Below are 18,934 nucleotides of genomic sequence, written 5' to 3'. Positions count from 1 at the left end.
CAAATATAGTACATGGTCAAGGTTTGATTGTATTGAATTATAAGTGGGTTTCTGTTTTATAAGAGGACTTTGCTTATCACAGATCATTCTTGTCATGAATTTTTAGAAACTCTGATAGTCTCCAAATATTTACATATTGCTTTTATCTTTTAGGCACTAAAATGTTGTCCCCCAGTGACTCATTTAAATTTACATTGAATATTAATAAAACTGAGGAAAAAATAAATTCTCTCAGGACTGATACGCGTCTTCTGCTTTCCTTGAAAACAGCCAACATCACATTCTGTTTTGTTCCTCCTTCTTTCGGAATAACTCAAGACGTCCCCCCAAGGAATACTTTTCTGTTCCCAAAGTGACACACTTCGCTTTAGAAATGTAGACTTGTGTTGAACTTAAACTCGCTTTCCTTTAGGTCCACTCCCACCCAGGGCGCAGTGCCTGTGGGCCGCTGCTAAGAATCAGCTCCTCCAAGGATACAGATGTTTGTAGTCAGCTGTCATAGCTTCCCAAGTTGTTTTAACAAACTATGGTGGTGGTTTAGTTCTAAGTTCTGTCCAACTCTTGCGACCCCATGGACTGTAGCGCTCCAGGCTCCTCTGTCCATGGCAAGAATACTGGAGTGGGTTGCCGTTTCCTCCGGGGATCTCTTCCTGACCCAGGAATCGAACCCCAGGTCTCCTGCACTGCAGGCAGATTCTTTACTGACTGAGCTATGAGGGAAGCCCTTCAACAAACTATGCTTATTCAGCTGGTTTTTGTTCTTAGTCAATTCCTTCAGCTCCCATTGCCTTGCATTGCTCTTTCCTGACTTCTTCCCTAGTTTTTATTTCACTTTCTTTCAGGCAGGGGAAGCCAATGAACTCTTTTAAACACCCCCCTGGCACTGTGCATGAAGGTTCAGTGACCCAGGCCCCTCCTGAGGGGCTGACTCCCCAGCATCTCCTACCAGGGTATTTGATAAGGTATCAGGAATTCAATAGAAGCTCATTCTAGACAAGAAAAGAGTGAGTGGGATAGAAGGCGATTTATCTCACAGCACTCATGGAGAAATTATGTTTCTCCCCAAAAGGATTGCAAGCATGAGGAATGGCTTGATCTAGTGGGAAATATCACTGAAAGAAAAGCATTAACCAAAGTGTCCAAGCCTTTTGTCTGAAATTGCTAAAAACCGTTGAATCTCTCCTTAGAATGAAGAATGGTCTGGACTCCTCTCTTCATTTCAACTTAAAAGGTAAGTGTGTAATAAATTTAATGGTTTAGATAATGTCTAAAAGATAGTTTATGTAACATAATCATGGCTGGAGTAAGCTAGTTAATTTTCAGTATCTCCTTTTACTGAAGTCAGAGTCACAGGCACAATACCTTTTCCCTCTTTGCTGACTCCCATACTAACACGGCACACACACACACACACACACACACACACACACACGCACGCACACACATCTTCAATATCTGCCTCTAATGAAAGCTATTCTGAGTAAGTGCCTTAATAATAGAGACTTATTCATAGTTGTATCCATTAAACCCAAATAGATGTGTAAATACATGCCTGTTGAATCAGCTAATTAATTACAGAATGAAAATAAGATAAATTAGATGAGACCATGTGGATGGCCAAGACTAAAGCCATTACTGGACAGGGAAAAGAATCATAAAATATATATATTTTTTAAAGTCAGCATACATGTTCAAAGCCTGAGTGTGTAATGAGATTTCTCGTTGCTTTTTTATTTTATTGTAGAAAACATTAATCATAAAGTCTTACATACAATTATCACCTTCTGTTTTCAAAGCTCTCCCATTTCATTTAACCTCTGAAATATAGACATCTTCCTTATTCAAAACAGCACAATTAGCTAGTTACTGAAAGCTTATTCCAGAAAGTGGCAGCCTTCTCAGTAAGTTGCACTTGGACCTGGTGATTTACGTAAACAGTCTGACAAACCTCACTCGTGTGAGGCAAGACTGGCAATCTAGAACAAAATAACATATGCAATCAAAATATGCTAGGCACTTTTCTAAAAGAAATCTTTAAATATCTGCTACATCAAAATTGACTGAATGATCCATTTGAACAATGATATCTATAAAACAGCACATAATGGATTTTTCAGAATAAAATAAATTTTTCTTGCAAACCTCTCATTGGTGCAGTTCACAGTCTATAAGCATTTTAATTAAAAAAAAAAAACTCTTTTGTTTGACCTCCCTGTGATTGGTCTCCCTTAAAAAATATAAAGAACACTATAATTAATTATCAAAGCTCATGTGACCATACATCTTGGACGCACTTATGGATATATTTCTTTTTGAGTTTCAACACTGATTTTCAAACTATCCTAGATGGTGAGTTTTTTAAAATATCATTTTCTAATGGTCTATGAACCCTAAGTATTTTTTCTTTCACTATATAAATAAAGTTCTGTTCTTTAGCTTGAGTGTCCTCGAACGGTACACTTTTATCTGTTACCATCCATGTTTTGTCAGTATTTTGTCCTTTCTAATAATTAAAGATTTTGGTTCTTTTGTTTCAGGTATAAATTGCAGCATTCATTTCACACTGAATAGAATTCTATATTTTGTAAATATTCAAACAACAGAGTTTTAATTGTATTCTGTACTTTTTGTCCCCAGAAAAGCCCTTCTGTTTATGATTAAGAATGGTTAGTTCCCCTTCAAACTCTAAACTCTTTAGTTGGTGAAACAAAACCAAAGCAGCAGCAATAACCACTCAGTTTCCATTCCTCTTGATTTCAAAGCTAAGAGGTTTCTTTAGGTAGATATACTCCTAAGTATTTTATTCTTTTTGTTGCAATGGTGAATGGTATTGTTTCCTTAATTTCTCTTTCTATTTTCTCATTGTTAGTGTATAGGAATGTAAGAGATTTCTGTGTTAATTTTATATCCTGCAACTTTACTGTATTCGTTGATTAGCTCTAGTAATTTTCTGGTAGTCTTTAGGGTTTTCTATGTAGAGGATCATGTCATCTGCAAACAGCGAGAGTTTCACTTCTCCTATCTGGATTCCTTTTACTTCTTTTTCTGCTCTGATTGCTGTGGCCAACACTTCCAACACTATGTTGAATAGTAGTGGTGAGAGTGGGCACCCTTGTCTTGTTCCTGATTTCAGGGGAAATGCTTTCAATTTTTCACCATTGAGGGTGATGCTTGCCGTGGGTTTGTCATATATAGCTTTTATTATGTTGAGGTATGTTCCTTCTATTCCTGCTTTCTGGAGAGTTTTAATCATAAATGGATGTTGAATTTTGTCAAAGGCTTTTTCTGCATCTATTGAGATAATCATATGGTTTTTATCTTTCAATTTGTTAATGTGGTGTATTACATTGATTGATTTGCGGATATTAAAGAATCCTTGCATCCCTGGGTTAAAGCCCACTTGGTCATGGTGTATGATTTTTTTAATATGTTGTTGGATTCTGTTTGCTAGAATTTTGTTAAGGATTTTTGCATCTATGTTCATCAGTGATATTGGCCTGTAGTTTTCTTTTTTTGTGGCATCTTTGTCTGGTTTTGGAATTAGGGTGATGGTGGCCTCACACGTGCACCCCAATGTTCATCGCAGCACTGTTTATAATAGCCAGGACATGGAAGCAACCTAGATGCCCATCAGCAGACGAATGGATGAGGAAGCTGTGGTACATATACACCATGGAATATTACTCAGCCATTAAAAAGAATTCATTTGAATCAGTTCTAATGAGATGGATGAAACTGGAGCCCATTATACAGAGCGAAGTAAGCCAGAAAGATAAAGACCATTACAGTATACTAACACATATATATGGAATTTAGAAAGATGGTAATGATAACCCTATATGCAAAACAGAAAAAGAGACTCAGATGTATAGAACAGACTTGTGAACTCTGGGAGAAGGCGAGGGTGGGATGTTTCAAGAGAACAGCATTGAAACATGTATATTATCTAGGGTGAAACAGATCACCAGCCCAGGGTGGGTGCATGAGACAAGTGCTCGGGCCTGGTGCACTGGGAAGACCCAGAGGGATCGGGTGGAGAGGGAGGTGGGAGGGGGGACCGGGATGGGGAATACATGTAAATCCATGACTAATTCATTTCAATGTATGACAAAAACTACTGCAATGATGTAAAGTAATTAGCCTCCAACTAATAAAAATAAATGGAAGAAAAAAAAAAAAGCTAAGAGGTTGACCCAGGGCATGCATGTGTGGAGAGTAGTGTCCAACGCTTTGCGATCCCGTGGACTGTAACCCGCCGGTCTCCTCTGTCTGTGAGATTCTCCAGGCAAGAATAGTGGAGTGGGATGCCATTTCCTCCTCCAGGGGATCTTCCTGACCTGGGATCAAACCCACGTCTCTTGCACTGGCTGGCAGATTCTTTACCACTGAGCCATTTAGGGCTGACAGGAAGCTAACACGGGCTTGATGTGGCCATACCTCTCAGAGCTCAGAATGTGAGGCTGTACCTGTCTGGGGACTGTTTTGATGATCTGTACATGAATTTCATTATAAAAACCAAGATAAAGTTGGCTAGTAAAGCTAATAATACTATAAAACTTGTGGATCAATTTTAATATGTATTTTGTTTCCAGATGATAACAAGTATTAAAACCTTGTAAGAAGTAGAAAATTAGAATCATCAGGTTTGTTTTTCTTAATTTGGGCAAGTAGCATTTTCGTTTAAGCAGGTTTGCCTCAAGGCCAAAGCTTCACTTTCATCCTTCTAGATCTCCTCTATGCATTAAGTTATTTTTTCTTATGTTTTAAAACAAAAAGTTAATTGATATGAAGATCTCCCTTGATAATACTTCTTTTCCTATTTTTTGAGATGGTGGTTTTAATAAAAGCTGTGATATTTATTAAGAAGTCATTAATTTGATGCTTGAAATATACTACAGTAAATTATAACATGTATTGAAAGTGAAATTGTTAATCACTCAGTTGTGCTCGACTCTTTGTGACCCCGTGGACTGTAGCCCACCAGGCTCCTCTGTCCGTGGAATTCTCCAGGCAAGAACACTGGAGTGGGTGGGCATTCCTATTCTCCAGGGGATCTTCCTGACCCATGTATGGAACCTGGATCTCCTGCATTGAAGGCAGATTCTTTATCAACTGAGCCACCAGGGAAGCCCATAACATGTATTTTTTCACAGTTTCTATTATTGAAAATGAAATATAAAATATAAACTCAAATCTTGTACATACATGTGTGTATATTTATATCATGCTCATTAAGCATGATAAATGAATTATGCAAAATATTTCAATATAATTTCCTGTTTACCTTTTTCTGGAGGGTAAATTTTTAACAGTTTTATAGATAAATACAGCTTATACTGTATGGAACTGAATCATTTGATAGCTCCCAGTAAATACTGGTAAGTATAAGGGGCATACTAGGAGCTGCACAAACAAGTTGGATATAAAATTGGAATCTAAAATTTTGAGCGTCAAAATGCATAGCACATCAATAATGAATAAGCAAAGTCACATTAAGGTATGAAAGGATCCAGGGCCCCCCTGATATGAAGTTTTGCTCTCAGAGTGCTGTTTTAGCGGCGGATGTTCATACAGAATAAGCACTGGAGATCCATGCTTTGGCAGAGTCTGCTGAAGTCCTGTCCAAAGCAGATGACTTTCCTGCCAGTGACTCAATCACACCAGGTCCTCTGGCAAGTCTAGGCCTCTCATGCTCAGATGCCAATAAATATCTGGATCATAAGACTTTCTGTCCTGCTTCAGCAAACTTCCATGTATAATTTGGCTTCCAGTGCAGGCCTGCTTAAAGGATTATTGTGCTGGCCATATTTCTGTAAATATGCATGTCCACACGATAGCTCTATTTCCTTTTGGAAATTAGCAACTGACAGCGTGATCTGACATATCATTTTCCTGTGATACGGAATTTGAATTCATACTCTAATGCATGTGCTGTGCTGTGCTCTGTCCCTTCCGTTGTGTCTGACTCTTGAGACCCCATGGTCTGTAGCTCGCCTGGCTCCTCCATCCATGGGATTCTCCAGGCAAGAATACTGGAGTGGGTTACCATGCCCTCCCCCAGGGGATCTTCTCAATCCAGGGATCGAACCCACGTCTCCTGAGACTCCTGCATTGCAGGCAGATTCTTCCACCTGCTGAGCCATCTGGAATGCCTCCTCTGATAACACCATAAGAGCTGAAAGCTATTCACTGCATTTGTAAAAGTCGCTCAGTCGTGTCCAACTCATTGTAACCCCATGGACTATACAGTCCATGGAATTCTCCAGGCCAGGATGCTGAAGTGGGTAGCCATTCCCTTCTCCAGGGGATCATCCCAACCCAGGGATCAAGGCCTGGTCACCCACATTACAAGCAGATTCTTGACCATCTGAGCCACTCAGTCAGTTCAGTTCAGTTCAGTCGCTCAGTTGTGTCCCACTCTTTGCGACCCCTGAATTGCAGCACGCCAGGCCTCCCTGTCCATCACCAACTCCCGGAGGTTACTCAAACCCATGTCCATCAAGTTGGCGATGCCCATCCAACCATCTCATCCTCTGTTGTCCCCTTCTCCTCCTGACCCCAGTCCCTCCCAGCATCAGGGTCTTTTCCAATGAGTCAACTCTTCACATGAGGTGGCCAAAGTACTGGAGTTTCAGCTTCAGCATCAGTCCTTCCAATGAACACCCAGGGCTGATCTCCTTTAGGATGGACTGGTTGGATCTCCTTGCAGTCCAAGGGACTCTCAAGAGTCTTCTCCAACACCACAGTTCAAAAGCATCGATTCTTCTGCGCTCAGCTTTCTTCACAGTGCAACTCTCACATCCATACATGACCACTGGGAAAACATAGCCTTGACCAGATGGACCTTTGTTGGCAAAGTAATGTCTCTGCTTTTTAATATGCTATCTAGGTTGGTCATAACTTTCCTTCCAAGGAGTAAGCGTCTTTTAATTTTATGGCTGCAATCACCATCTGCTGTGATTTTGGAACCCAAAAAATTAAAGTCTGACACTGTTTCCACTGTCTCTCCATCTATTTCCCATGAAGTGATGGGACCAGATGCCATGATCTCAGTTTTCTGAATGTTAAGCTTTAGGGAAGCCCAATTCATTGCATTAATGAATGAATAAATGAATAAGAAGTGGGCTTCCCAGATGGCTCAGTGGAAAACACTCCACATGTCACAGTGTAGGAGAGGTAGGTTTGATCCCTGGGTTAGGAGGATCCTTGAAGAAGGAAATGGCAACCCACTCCAATAATCTTCTCTGGTAAATCCCAGAAAGTGTAAGATGACTCATGAGGCTTCTTGACAATCTGACCACTTTCTTTCCCTGAAGGCACATTTCCTCAGGCAGTTTTTATTTTACACATTAACAGATTGTATGACTATATCTAGAGCAACAGAGTATTTTTGTACTTTTGCATCCATCTTTACCATCTGAGATACCAGGGAAACCCCGTACATAAAGAACAATACCCACTGTTCAGTTTAGTCACTCAGTCATGTCTGATTCTTTGCAACCCCATGAACTGCAGCACGCCAGGCCTCCCTGTCCATCACCAACTCCCAGAGTCCACCCAAACTCATGTCCATTGAGTCAGTGATGCCATCCTACCATCCCATCCTCTGTCGTCCCCTTCTCCTGCCCTCGTAAAAATAGCTAAATAAAATGGATCAAAAATACACACTTTATGTTCTTTTCCAAATTTCAGCTTTAACAGTATTTTTAAAAGACCCATCAAGTCAAATATAACAGTAAAGAGACAACAGAACAAAAGTTTAGAATCTGAAAGCAGAAGAAGCGGGAAGTAATTTAATAAAATAATAATAAACCGTGTATCTAAAGCTACCGATACGGGGTAAGCAGAGGATAAATTCAGTCTGCAGAACTTACAATAAGCCTAGAAGTAAATGGCAGCAGGACTCCTAGAGAGAGGAATGGAAGCAGCAGTAGCATTAAGGGACCAGTGAACGTCCGCTTAAGAAGCAGGTGGGTGACCCTGCATATCTTCTGACCTACATCATGCAGGTGGGTGATGGGACATACCCACCTTGGCAGAAGAATGAAATTCAAAGAACAAACCACTCTACCAAAGCCACATATCTGTCAAATCTCTGGGTCTCACTCTCTTTATAGGAGGTATTAGCTATGATAAAGGGCAAAGTGAAAGGACAATACAAGAAACAAAGAAATCCAGTGTGTAGACTATTCCATAAAAGCTCAAAGGGAAAAAAAAAGATTAATGATGAAATATTGTTTTAGAATGACAAAGTTATGTACATATGCACATAAAAGTTAAATAAAATGTGTAGACTTTGCACCTTTTTCCTCTGTTATATTTTATGATTAAAAATGATTATATGAATTAACATATTTATATATATTACAATATAAACTGTATATCATAGTAATATAGATATAGATACTATACAATATATAGTATATTACTATAGATATCTTATAATCCATGTAATTAAATATGTGAAATGCTTATTTGATGACCATTAGATAAAGCACTATATATGTGCATGTATCTATAGATGTAGATATTGATTACTATATCTGTATCATTTATCTTATTTATATTTAATATATGTAACATGTTTATATATAGTAATATATTAATATATGTATAATAATACATATTATTTATTTATGTTATTTAAATATAGAAGTTTGTACACTTCAGTCAAAAACCACCATCTATCCCTCCCTGCCACACTTTTCCCTGAAAATAGTAAATTTTTTCCCTAAGTCTCTGAGTCTGCTTCTGTTTTTAAATAAGTTTATTTGTATCATTTTTTTAAGATTCTGCATATCTTTCCTCTGACATACTTCACTTGATGGATAGCCTCCATGTTGCTGAAGATGGCATTATTCCATTCCTTTTCATGGCTGAGTAATAGTCTACCATATATGTGTACATCTTCATTATCCATTCAACCGTCTATGAGCATTTAGGTGCTTCCATGTCTTGGCTTTGTAAACAGTGCTGCAGTGAACGTTGCTGCCATGTATCCTTTCAAATTGTCATTTTTTTCTCTGGATATATGCCTAGGAGTGGGATTGATAAATCATGTAGTAGCTCTATGTTTAGTTTCTTAAGAAACCTCCACACAGCTCCGCAGAGTGGCCGTACCATTTACATTCCTGCCAACAGTGTGGAAGGGTCCCCTTTTTCCACACCCTCTTCAGCATCTATCGTTCGTGTATTTTTTAATAATGGCCTTTCTCACCAGTGTGAGGTGACAGCTCATTGTAGTTTAGATTTTAATTTTTCTGATAGTGATGCTGATAATCTTTTCATGTGCTTCTTGTTTATGTGTATGTTTTCTTTGGAGAAATGACTACTTAGGTCTTCTGTCCATTTTTAGATCGGACTGTTTTTTTGATACTGAGCTACATGAGCTCTTTGTACATTTTGGAGACTAACCCCTTCATGGTTGCATTGTGTGCAAATGTTTTCTCACTTTCTGTAGGTTTTATTTTCATTTTGCTTATGGTTTCCTTTGATGTGCGAAAGCTTTTAACTAGGTCTCATTTGTATGTTTTTGTTTTTATTTTCATTACTATAGGAACTTGATCAAAAAAGATCTTGCTGCAATTTATGTCAAAGAGTTTTCTGCCTATGTTTTCTTCCAAGAGTTTCAGAGCATCGGGTCTTAACTTTAGGTCTTTCATTAATTTTATTTTTGCAAATGGTGTTAAGGAATGTTCTAATTTCATTTTTTGACATTTAGCTATTCAGCATCGCCAGCATCTTTTATTGAAGAGGCTGTCTTATGTCTGCATTGTATAGTCTTGTATTTTTTGTCACAGATTAATTGACAATAGATGTATGGGTTTATCTCTGGGTTCAGTCCTGTTTCTTTGGTCTATATTTATAATTTCACTCCAGTCTGATATTGTTTTAATGGCGGTAGATTCGTGGTAGAGTCTGAAGTCAGGCAGCTTGATTCCCCCAGCTCTGTTTTTCTTTCCCAAATTGCTTTGGCTACTCAAGGTGTGGGTGTGTTCATCAAATTTTACATCTTTTTCTTCTAGCTCTATCACAAATGCTATTGGTGATTTGATGGGGACTGTATTGAATCTGTGGATATCCTTGGGTAGTGTAGTGACTTTGACAGTGTCAGTACTTTCAATCTGGGAACATGGTGTATCTTCCCATCTCACTTGGTACATTCCTATCAGCAACCAACATGCTCACCTATGTCAGTCATTCCTACAGAGGGAAACAGAAGGCCCACTGGGTTAGGATTCTAGAAACTAGAGAGAAGAAAACAAAGTTAAAGACTCAACATACTTTCTCTTGAGTATGACTGTGAATTACCTGACTTACTATGAACAGGGCAAAAGATGTTTAGATATCACAATCCAGGGAGATAATTACTCAGCATAACTCCTGCAGAAAAAGACAGACAATGGACCTAGAGAGCTGATGGAGAAGACCTGCCCACGTACCTATCACATCCAGGATTATAACTGCAGCACAAATGTGTCTCCACAGCTCACAAATTTTAACTTCAAAATTGTAAAACATTGTAATTATACACCATTTTGGAGACTGCAGAGAAAAGCAATGATCCAGTTTCATAGAAACCATTTTGCTTTCTCTCAACAGAAAAGCTGTTTTTTAAAAGTACAAGTATGTATAATATAATTCATAGAAGTGATAGTAAATATAAGGATAATTAAAATTTAAGCAGAAACTTTGAGATTATTTTTCCACTCATTCTATTTCACTTTTTTACAATGAGTTGCTCTTTGCACTGTTTTGAACTGTCAAGACTGTCTTTTGACTTCTGAGTCATCCCAGACTGGCTGTTGTTCAACTGGAGTTTAACTACTTACTTTTCCAAATGTTGGCAACTGTTTCTGAGCCAGTTATTTTTGTTGATTCAGCTCCCATAATTGCATGAACAATTCTATCTTTCCCTATTTTGTACCTCAGAATAGCCAGTAAAAAAGTAGGTAAAGAAGTAATAAGAAAAATCATTTTGCTTCTAATTTGGAGTTAAACGGGGCTTTCCTATCAAAGCTCTATTTTTACAAAACTTGTGAGATGCTGTAAACATCCATGATCCCTAGCCCATTTTACATAAGCAAGCTGTTTTTCTTTTTTAAACTGAGCTTCAGCGTGTGTTGTACAATCTCTGTCTCATTATCCACCAAATCCCATCAAATTGTAGCCTTGATTATCCTCACAATGACAGTTCAGGGGGAGAATGAGCTGGTAGGAAACACTTTTTCCACTTAAAGTTGAGACATTGCTACAAACCACTGGATCCCTGAAGCCTTTGGTGCGAGACAGCATGTATTTGTATTGGGATGGGGGAGATTAGGCTCTTGAACAGGAAGGTAATAAGATAGACTGAGGAAGAACAGACATTATTGTAAATGATACATTCTATTTAAAAAAGAAAATGAGGGCTAGAGTAAGGGAGCAAATCACAGTAACTGAAAATTCAAATATGACTAACAAAATAGATTGTCATGTCTACTTGCGAATAGCAAATATTTAAATTTCACCAAAGGACTCTGATACTCACAGCAACAAAGCCATCTTAAATAAGAGTGCACCAATACAGGCTCTTGTGAGAAAAGTGCATCCACACTCAGTTACTCAGCCATGTTCACCTGTTCGCGACCTCACGGACTATAACCCCCCAGGCTCCTCTGTCCATGGGATTATCCCCACAAGAACACTGAATGGGGTTGTCATTTCCTCCTCCAGAGGATCTTCCCAATCCGGGGAATCAAACCCATATCCCCTGTAGCTCATACATTGGCAGGCAGGTTTTTACCACTGAGCTACCTGGAAGCCAAAACCTGAATAAGAATGCTATAAATCCCACTGTCATAACTGCTAAGTGTATCAGTAACTATCAATTCTCATATCTAGAGGACTAATGAGTTTGCTTTATTGACTATGCCAAAGCCTTCGACTGTGTGGATCACAATAAACTGTGGAAAATTCTGAAAGAGATGGGAATACTAGACCACCTGACCTGCCTCTTGAGAAACCTGTATGCAGGTCAGGAAGCAACAGTTAGAACTGGACATGGAACAACAGACTGGTTCCAAATAGGAAAAAAGAGTACGTCAAGGCTGTATATTGTCACCCTGCTTATTTAACTTATATGCAGAATACATTATGAGAAACACTGGGCTGGATGAAGCACAAGCTGGAATCAAGATTGCTGGAGAAATATCTATAACCTCAGGTATGCAGATGACACCACCCTTATGGCAGAAAGTGAAGAGGAACCAAAAAGCCTCTTGATGAAAGTGAAAGAGGAGAGTGAAAAAGTTGGCTTAAAGCTTAACATTCAGAAAACTAAGATCATGGCATCTGATCCCATCACCTCATGGGAAATAGATGGGGAGACAGTGGAAACAGTGTCAGTCTTTATTTTTGGGGGATCCAGAATCACTGCAGATGATGACTGCAGCCATAAAATTAAAAGACGCTTACTCCTTGAAAGGAAAGTTATGACCAACCTAGATAGTATATTAAAAAGCAGAGACATTACTTTGCCAACAAAGGTCCATCTGGTCAAGGCTATAGTTTCTCCAGTGGTCATATATGGATGTGAGAGTTGGACTGTGAAGAAAGCTGAGCACTGAAAAATTGATGCTTTTGAACTGTGGTGTTGGAGAAGACTCTTGAGAGTCCCTTGGACTGCAAGGAGATCCAACCAGTCCATCCTAAAGGAGATCAGTCCTGGGTGTTCATTGGAAGGACTGATGCTGAAGCTGAAACTCCAGTACTTTGGCCACCTCATGTGAAGAGTTGACTCATTGGAAGAGACCCTGATGCTGGGAGGGATTGGGGGCAGGAGGAGAAGGGGACAACAGAGGATGAGATGGCTGGATGGCATCACTGACTCGATGGGCATGAGTTTGAGTAAACTTCGGGAGTTGGTGATGGACAGGGAGGCCTGGCGTGCTGCAATTCAGGGGTCGCAAAGAGTGGGACACGACTGAGCGACTGAACTGAACTGAATGAGTTTGCAATCTTTAATTAGTCTTGGCAAATAATTGTGTAGGAACTATGTCTAAATTTATACTCTATATAAATAAATGTGTATCAGCAGGTTCTTGAGAGAAAAGCACAGGGGTGCTCAGCCGTTCAGCCGTGTCCAAGTCTATGCAGTTTCCTAGACTGCAGCCGCCAGGCTCCTCTGTCCCTGGGATTCTCCAGGCAAGAATACTGCAGTGGGGAGCCATTCCCTTCTCCAGGGGATCCTCCCAACACAGGGATGAAAGTCAGGTCTCCTGTATCGCAGGCACTCTTTACCATCTGAACCACCAGGGAAGCTCTATATTTTATATAAGCTAATAATAAATAACCAACTTTAATCTGAGCTGAATTTTGTGCCCATGATGTGAAACAAAATTATTTGACCTATCACATTAATTATATAACTTGAGTTTTGTACATAAGAGATACCGTGTTTATAAATGCTTACCTATTGGTCCATACCCTATAGAAATATTGATGATAAAACCCAGAGGTAATTTTGAAAACCCAAGAACAAAGTTAAGACTGACGACAAGCTTATATGACCTGGACTATATTCAGCATTAGGGTTTTGTTTCATAGATTAAAATTTCTTACTTGCTTTCTATAGCAAAAATTTCATATTAAGCATACAAAAAGGAGCTTATGAAAAAGTAAACAAACTAGACAGTGAAGAAAGAAGCAGCAGAGAAAAATGGTTTTTAGTTTTCAACATATGAATTTATTGATAATATCAATGTGATAAAATATACAAGACATAAAATAAGACAAATGGAGGAAAATGGTTGGTTTAGAACAGATCACACTTTTAGCATATGTTATTTCATGGAAATTGTATTAAAATCTCATTTTCTATTGTTTTAATTACAAACTTAATATGTATATATATAAATTCAAGATTATATAGATTAGATACATAAAATGTCTGATTGGTAACAATAACCTACTGTCTTATTGTCTTTTAATACTTGAAATTATTTCTCACATTGTCAGGCAAAAATTATATTGCTATTGATTTTTGGTGATCTTTGGTATGCGACCCTAATAAATTTTTATTACTTCCTCTGTCCATTCATACATGATATCATTTTATTCATTACTCTGGTGATTCTCTGTTGAGACTCTTCCTTGGTCTTATCCAACAATTCATTTAAAAATTTCCCTTAGTATGCATATATATGTGTGCTGAAAGCTCAGCCAGAAGGAAATACTCACTCATTTCAGTGTGACTAAATTATTTTAGTCTAAAAAATACTAATTATCTTTCACCAGGAAATTTTGAGAAATCATTAAATCTTACACCCTAGGGCTGTGTTATTGCCACACAATTTTGTAAGTCTGAAATACTCAATACATATCCATCTAAAAACTGCAGAATATTGCCCTGTGAGAACTGCAGTCTTTTACATGTTTGTAAATGGCAGGAAATTTTCTGCTTGCTTTAAAATACACGAATAGAGAAAAAATTATATAAAATAATAAATAAAATGAAAAGGAAGAGGGGATAATAAAAGATTGAGAACAAAGAACTCACATCTAAAGAAACAATCAGATAATCTGAAAAATTAATTTAACGTGATATAAATGAATTGAAAGGCAAACTGTAGTATAATTTTCAGTGAGTATTTAGTTGAGTGTAGTTGTAACTAGAATGGATTATCTCAGCGATTTATAACAAATTCTAGGTAGCTTACACCTAAATAAGTTTTAGAAGCACCACATATTCTTTGTCTTGAATGTTCACCTTAGTATTTCATTTCCAAATTGAAAATGTAAGAAGTCAATTAATTAAATACTTTAACTTGCTTAACCTGGTGTTTTACTTTAAAGACTTAGCTTTCTATGGACCACCATGCAGAAGACACGAGTTTCTGTTTCTGATACATTTGCTTGTCTCAATGTCTGGATTTACTGGGTCCCTCTGATCGTGTTCCATGCCGCCTGTAAGGGCTCCCAGGTGGCATGCTGCGCTTACTCACTCAGGCCTGTCTGACTCCTTGCGACCCCAGGGACTGTAGCCCACCAGGCTCCTCTGTCCATGGGGATTCTCCAGGCCAGAATAGTGGAGTGGGTTGGCGGTACTAGTGATAAAGAACCCGACGGCCAATGCAGGAGATGTAAGAGATGAGGGTTCGATCCCTCGGTTGGGAAGGTCCCCTGGAGGAGGCCAGGGAAACCCACTCCAGTGTTCTGCCTGGAGAATTCTAAGGACAGAGGAGCCTGGCGGGCTACAGTCAATAGGGTCACGAAGAGTCAGACACGACTGAAGCGACTTAGCATGCAGGCTGCCTGTAAGAAATAACCACACGCTCAGTGGCTAAGAGCACCACACTCCTGTAGGATCTCCTAGAGGTGTGGTTCAGTGTCCTGGAATAAACGGGGCATGGCCACTTCTCCGCTCTAGGTTACACAAGGTCAAATTCAAGGTTCGGGCAGCTCTCTGTTCCTTTCTGGATCTCTGCAGACGAATCTTTTTCTAAAATCAGCCACCTTATGTGCCGAATTCAGTTCCAGGAGTTCAGGCCCCAGTGTCCCTGCGGCCTGTCAGTAAGGGGGTCTTCCTCAGTTTACCTGCATTTGTCAGCGCCTTCCCTCTCTGTCCTCACAGCAGACAACGGCAGGTGGAGTCCTTCCCACACTTCCGACCTGCCATCTCTTTACTGCCTCATTTCTGCCCTCTTCTAGCAGGAGAAACTGCTCTGATTTCAAGGGCTCAAGTGATTAGATTGGGCACACTCAGGTGATCGGGGCTTCCCTGTGGCTCAGCTGGTAAAGAATCTGCCTGCAATGCAGGAGACCCAGGTTCGATTCCTGGGTCGGGAAGATCCCTTGAAGAAGGGAAAGGCTACCCACTCCAGGATTCTTGGGCTCCCCTGGTGGCTCAGCTGGTAAAGAGTCTGCCCACAATGTGGGAAACCTGGGTTGGCAAGATCTCCTAGAGGAAGGAAAAGGCTACCCACTCCAGTATTCTGGCCTGGAGAATTCCATGGACTGTATACTCCATGTGGTTGCAAAGAGTTGGACACAACTGAGTGACTTTCACTTTCACTTTCAGATGATCCAGGGCAAATTTCTGATTTCACAATTTCTAACCTTTATCACATCTATAAAGTTCCATTTGCATGTAGTGGCTCAGATGATAAAAACATCTGCTTGCAATGTAGGAGACCAGGGTTCGATTCCTGGGTCAGGAAGATTCCCTGGAGAAGGAAATGGCAACCCACTCCAGTATTCTAGCCTGGAGAATTCCTTGGACCATGGAACCTGGCAGGCTATAGTCCATAGGTAGCAAAGATCCAGACAGGCCTGAGCGACTAACACACTTTTCCCTGCACACAACAGATTCGCAGGTTTCAGGGACTGTCATGTAGAAACCTTGAGGGAATGAAGGCGTCAGTCTCCGTCATGGTACCTCCCCTTCCTCCAGCCTTTTTTTAAAATCTCTGATCCTCTCAAGAATCTGGCCACCACAACCCACTGCTCCTCACAGAAGAGTGATAAGCTCACTTCTACCTTTGCTTTCATGCCCTCACCTGGGCCTGAAATACCTCTCTCTAGAGACATTACTTTATCAACAAAGGTCCATCTAGTTAAGGCTACGGTTTTTCCAGTGGTCATGTATGGATGTGAGAGTTGGACTATACAGAAAGCTGAGCACCGAAGAATTGATGCTTTTGAACCATGATGTTGGAGGAGACTCTTGAGCGTCCCTTGTCTGCAAGGAGATCCAACCGGTCCATCCTAAAGGAAATCAGTCCTGGGTGTTCGTTGGAAGGACTGATGCTGAAGCTGAAACTCCAATACTTTGGCCACCTGATGCAAAGAGCTGACTCATTTGAATAGATCCTGATGCAGGGAAAGATTGAGGGCAGGAGGAGAAGGGGATGACAGAGGATGAGATGGTTGGATGGCATCACTGACTCAATGGACATAGGTTTAGGTAAACTCTGGGAGTTGGTGACGGACAGTGGGGCCTGGCGTGCTGTGGTCCATGGGATAGCAAAGAGTCGGACATGACTGAGTGACTGAACTGAACTGACCAATGGCCTGGTTGTTTTGACCTCCCTTTCTCTTTGTCACTCAACTCAAATTCTACTTGCTCATGAATTTTTCACTGTTTTTAGATTTGTGAATTCTATATCTGAAATTGTTTGCAAACTTCAGTGAGGCTTTGGGTCTTTTCTGAGAATATATAACCTTCTAGAGAACCACCATAATTCAAGTCCTGAAGGCCAAATGCCCAAATTCAAATCCTATTTCTGTCACTATCTTAGACTATACATCCTAGTTGTCTAAAATGTGACTAAAAACAGTAACACCTGTCTCTTAGTTTTTGTGTGTTGGTGGGAGGATTATTGAAATAACGCACTTAAAATATCTGGCATTAGGCCTGACAAAAAGGAAAGCCCTCAGTAACAACTATTATTATTTTATTATTTTATGTGTATCTGTAACACATTCTGAAAAGCTACTAAAGCTCCTAGGGCATTAGTTAAAATATGCTTCAACTGCAAAATAACTAAAATGCCTCGCTCAGACTGTCTTAATTAGTAAGAAAATATATTTTGCATATTGCATGAAGTCTAGAAGTGTGTCTATAGTAAATGGGGAGTGGCCTTAAAGTCAGTTGAAGGGGCTTCCCTGGTGGTTCAGTGGTGAAGAATCCAATCCGCCTGCCAGTGCGGGAGACATGGGTTGGAGCTCTGATCCGGAAAATCCCCACCTGCTTCGGAGCAACCAAGCCTGTGTGCCGGGACTACAGCGCCCGTGATCTGGAGCCGGGGAGCCGATATCGCTGAGCCCACGTGCCGTGACGCCTGAGGTCCGCAGGCCCGAGGCTCGCGCTTGGAGCCAAGAGCAGCCGCTGCCGGGAGAGACCCGCACGCCACGGCCCGAGAGGAGCCCCGACCCGCAGCCAGGGAAAGCCCAGGGGCAGCCGAGACCCAGCACGCCACGAAAGAGAGTCAGCTGATGCGGTGCCTCACTGTTCAGTTCCTCTGCTCCATCACCCACCGCGTGGCTTCATCCTTACAGCCACAGCAGGAAGGCCTCTGCGTTCACATGTCGTAACGGCGAAAACGAGCAAAGAAGCAAAAACAAAGACGAGACACCGTTATGTTGTCTATATATATATATGTATGTAATGTAGACACTTTTCCGAAAGGCCCACCGTGTTCTCCTATGATACTGGCCTGAAGCAGTTCCCAGAGTCGTTAGTGACCCCCCAGGTCCAGCAGCGGTGTCCGCTTTCCCTAGGCCTGCATGGGGCTCGTGGTGGAAAGGGGGGTTGCGATGCGAGGAAAGAGTGAAGGAGTTAGAAAGTGTTCTAGTTTCATTCTTTTACAGGTGGTTGACCAGTTTTCCCAGCACCACTTGTTAAAGAGGTTATCTTTTTTCCATTGTATATATCCTTGCCTCCTTTGTCAAAGATAAGGTGACCATAGGTTCGTGGATTTATCTCTGGGCTTTCTATTCTGTTCCATTGATCTATATTTCTGTCTTTGTGCCAGTACCATACTGTCTTGATGACTGTGGCTTTGTAGTAGAGTCTGAAGTCAGGCAGATTGATTCCTCCAGTTCCATTCTTCTTTCTCAGGATTACTTTGGCTATTAGAGGTTTTTTGTATTTCCATACAAATTGTGAAATTATTTGTTCTAGTTCTGTGAAAAATACCGTTGGTAGCTTGATAGGGATTGCATTGAATCTATAGATTGCTTTGGGTAGAATAGCCATTTTGACAATATTGATTCTTCCAATCCATGAACATGGTATATTTCTCCATCTGTTTGTGTCCTCTTTGATTTCTTTCATCAGTGTTTTATAGTTTTCTATGTATAGGTCTTTTGTTTCTTTAGGTAGATATACTCCTAAGTATTTTATTCTTTTTGTTGCAATGGTGAATGGTATTGTTTCCTTAATTTCTCTTTC

This window comes from Odocoileus virginianus, chromosome 15 (assembly GCF_023699985.2).
Source record: "Odocoileus virginianus isolate 20LAN1187 ecotype Illinois chromosome 15, Ovbor_1.2, whole genome shotgun sequence".
Taxonomy (NCBI): Eukaryota; Metazoa; Chordata; class Mammalia; order Artiodactyla; family Cervidae; genus Odocoileus; species Odocoileus virginianus.
The sequence above is the reverse complement of the archived record's forward strand: the minus strand, read 5'-3'. Positions refer to the sequence as shown.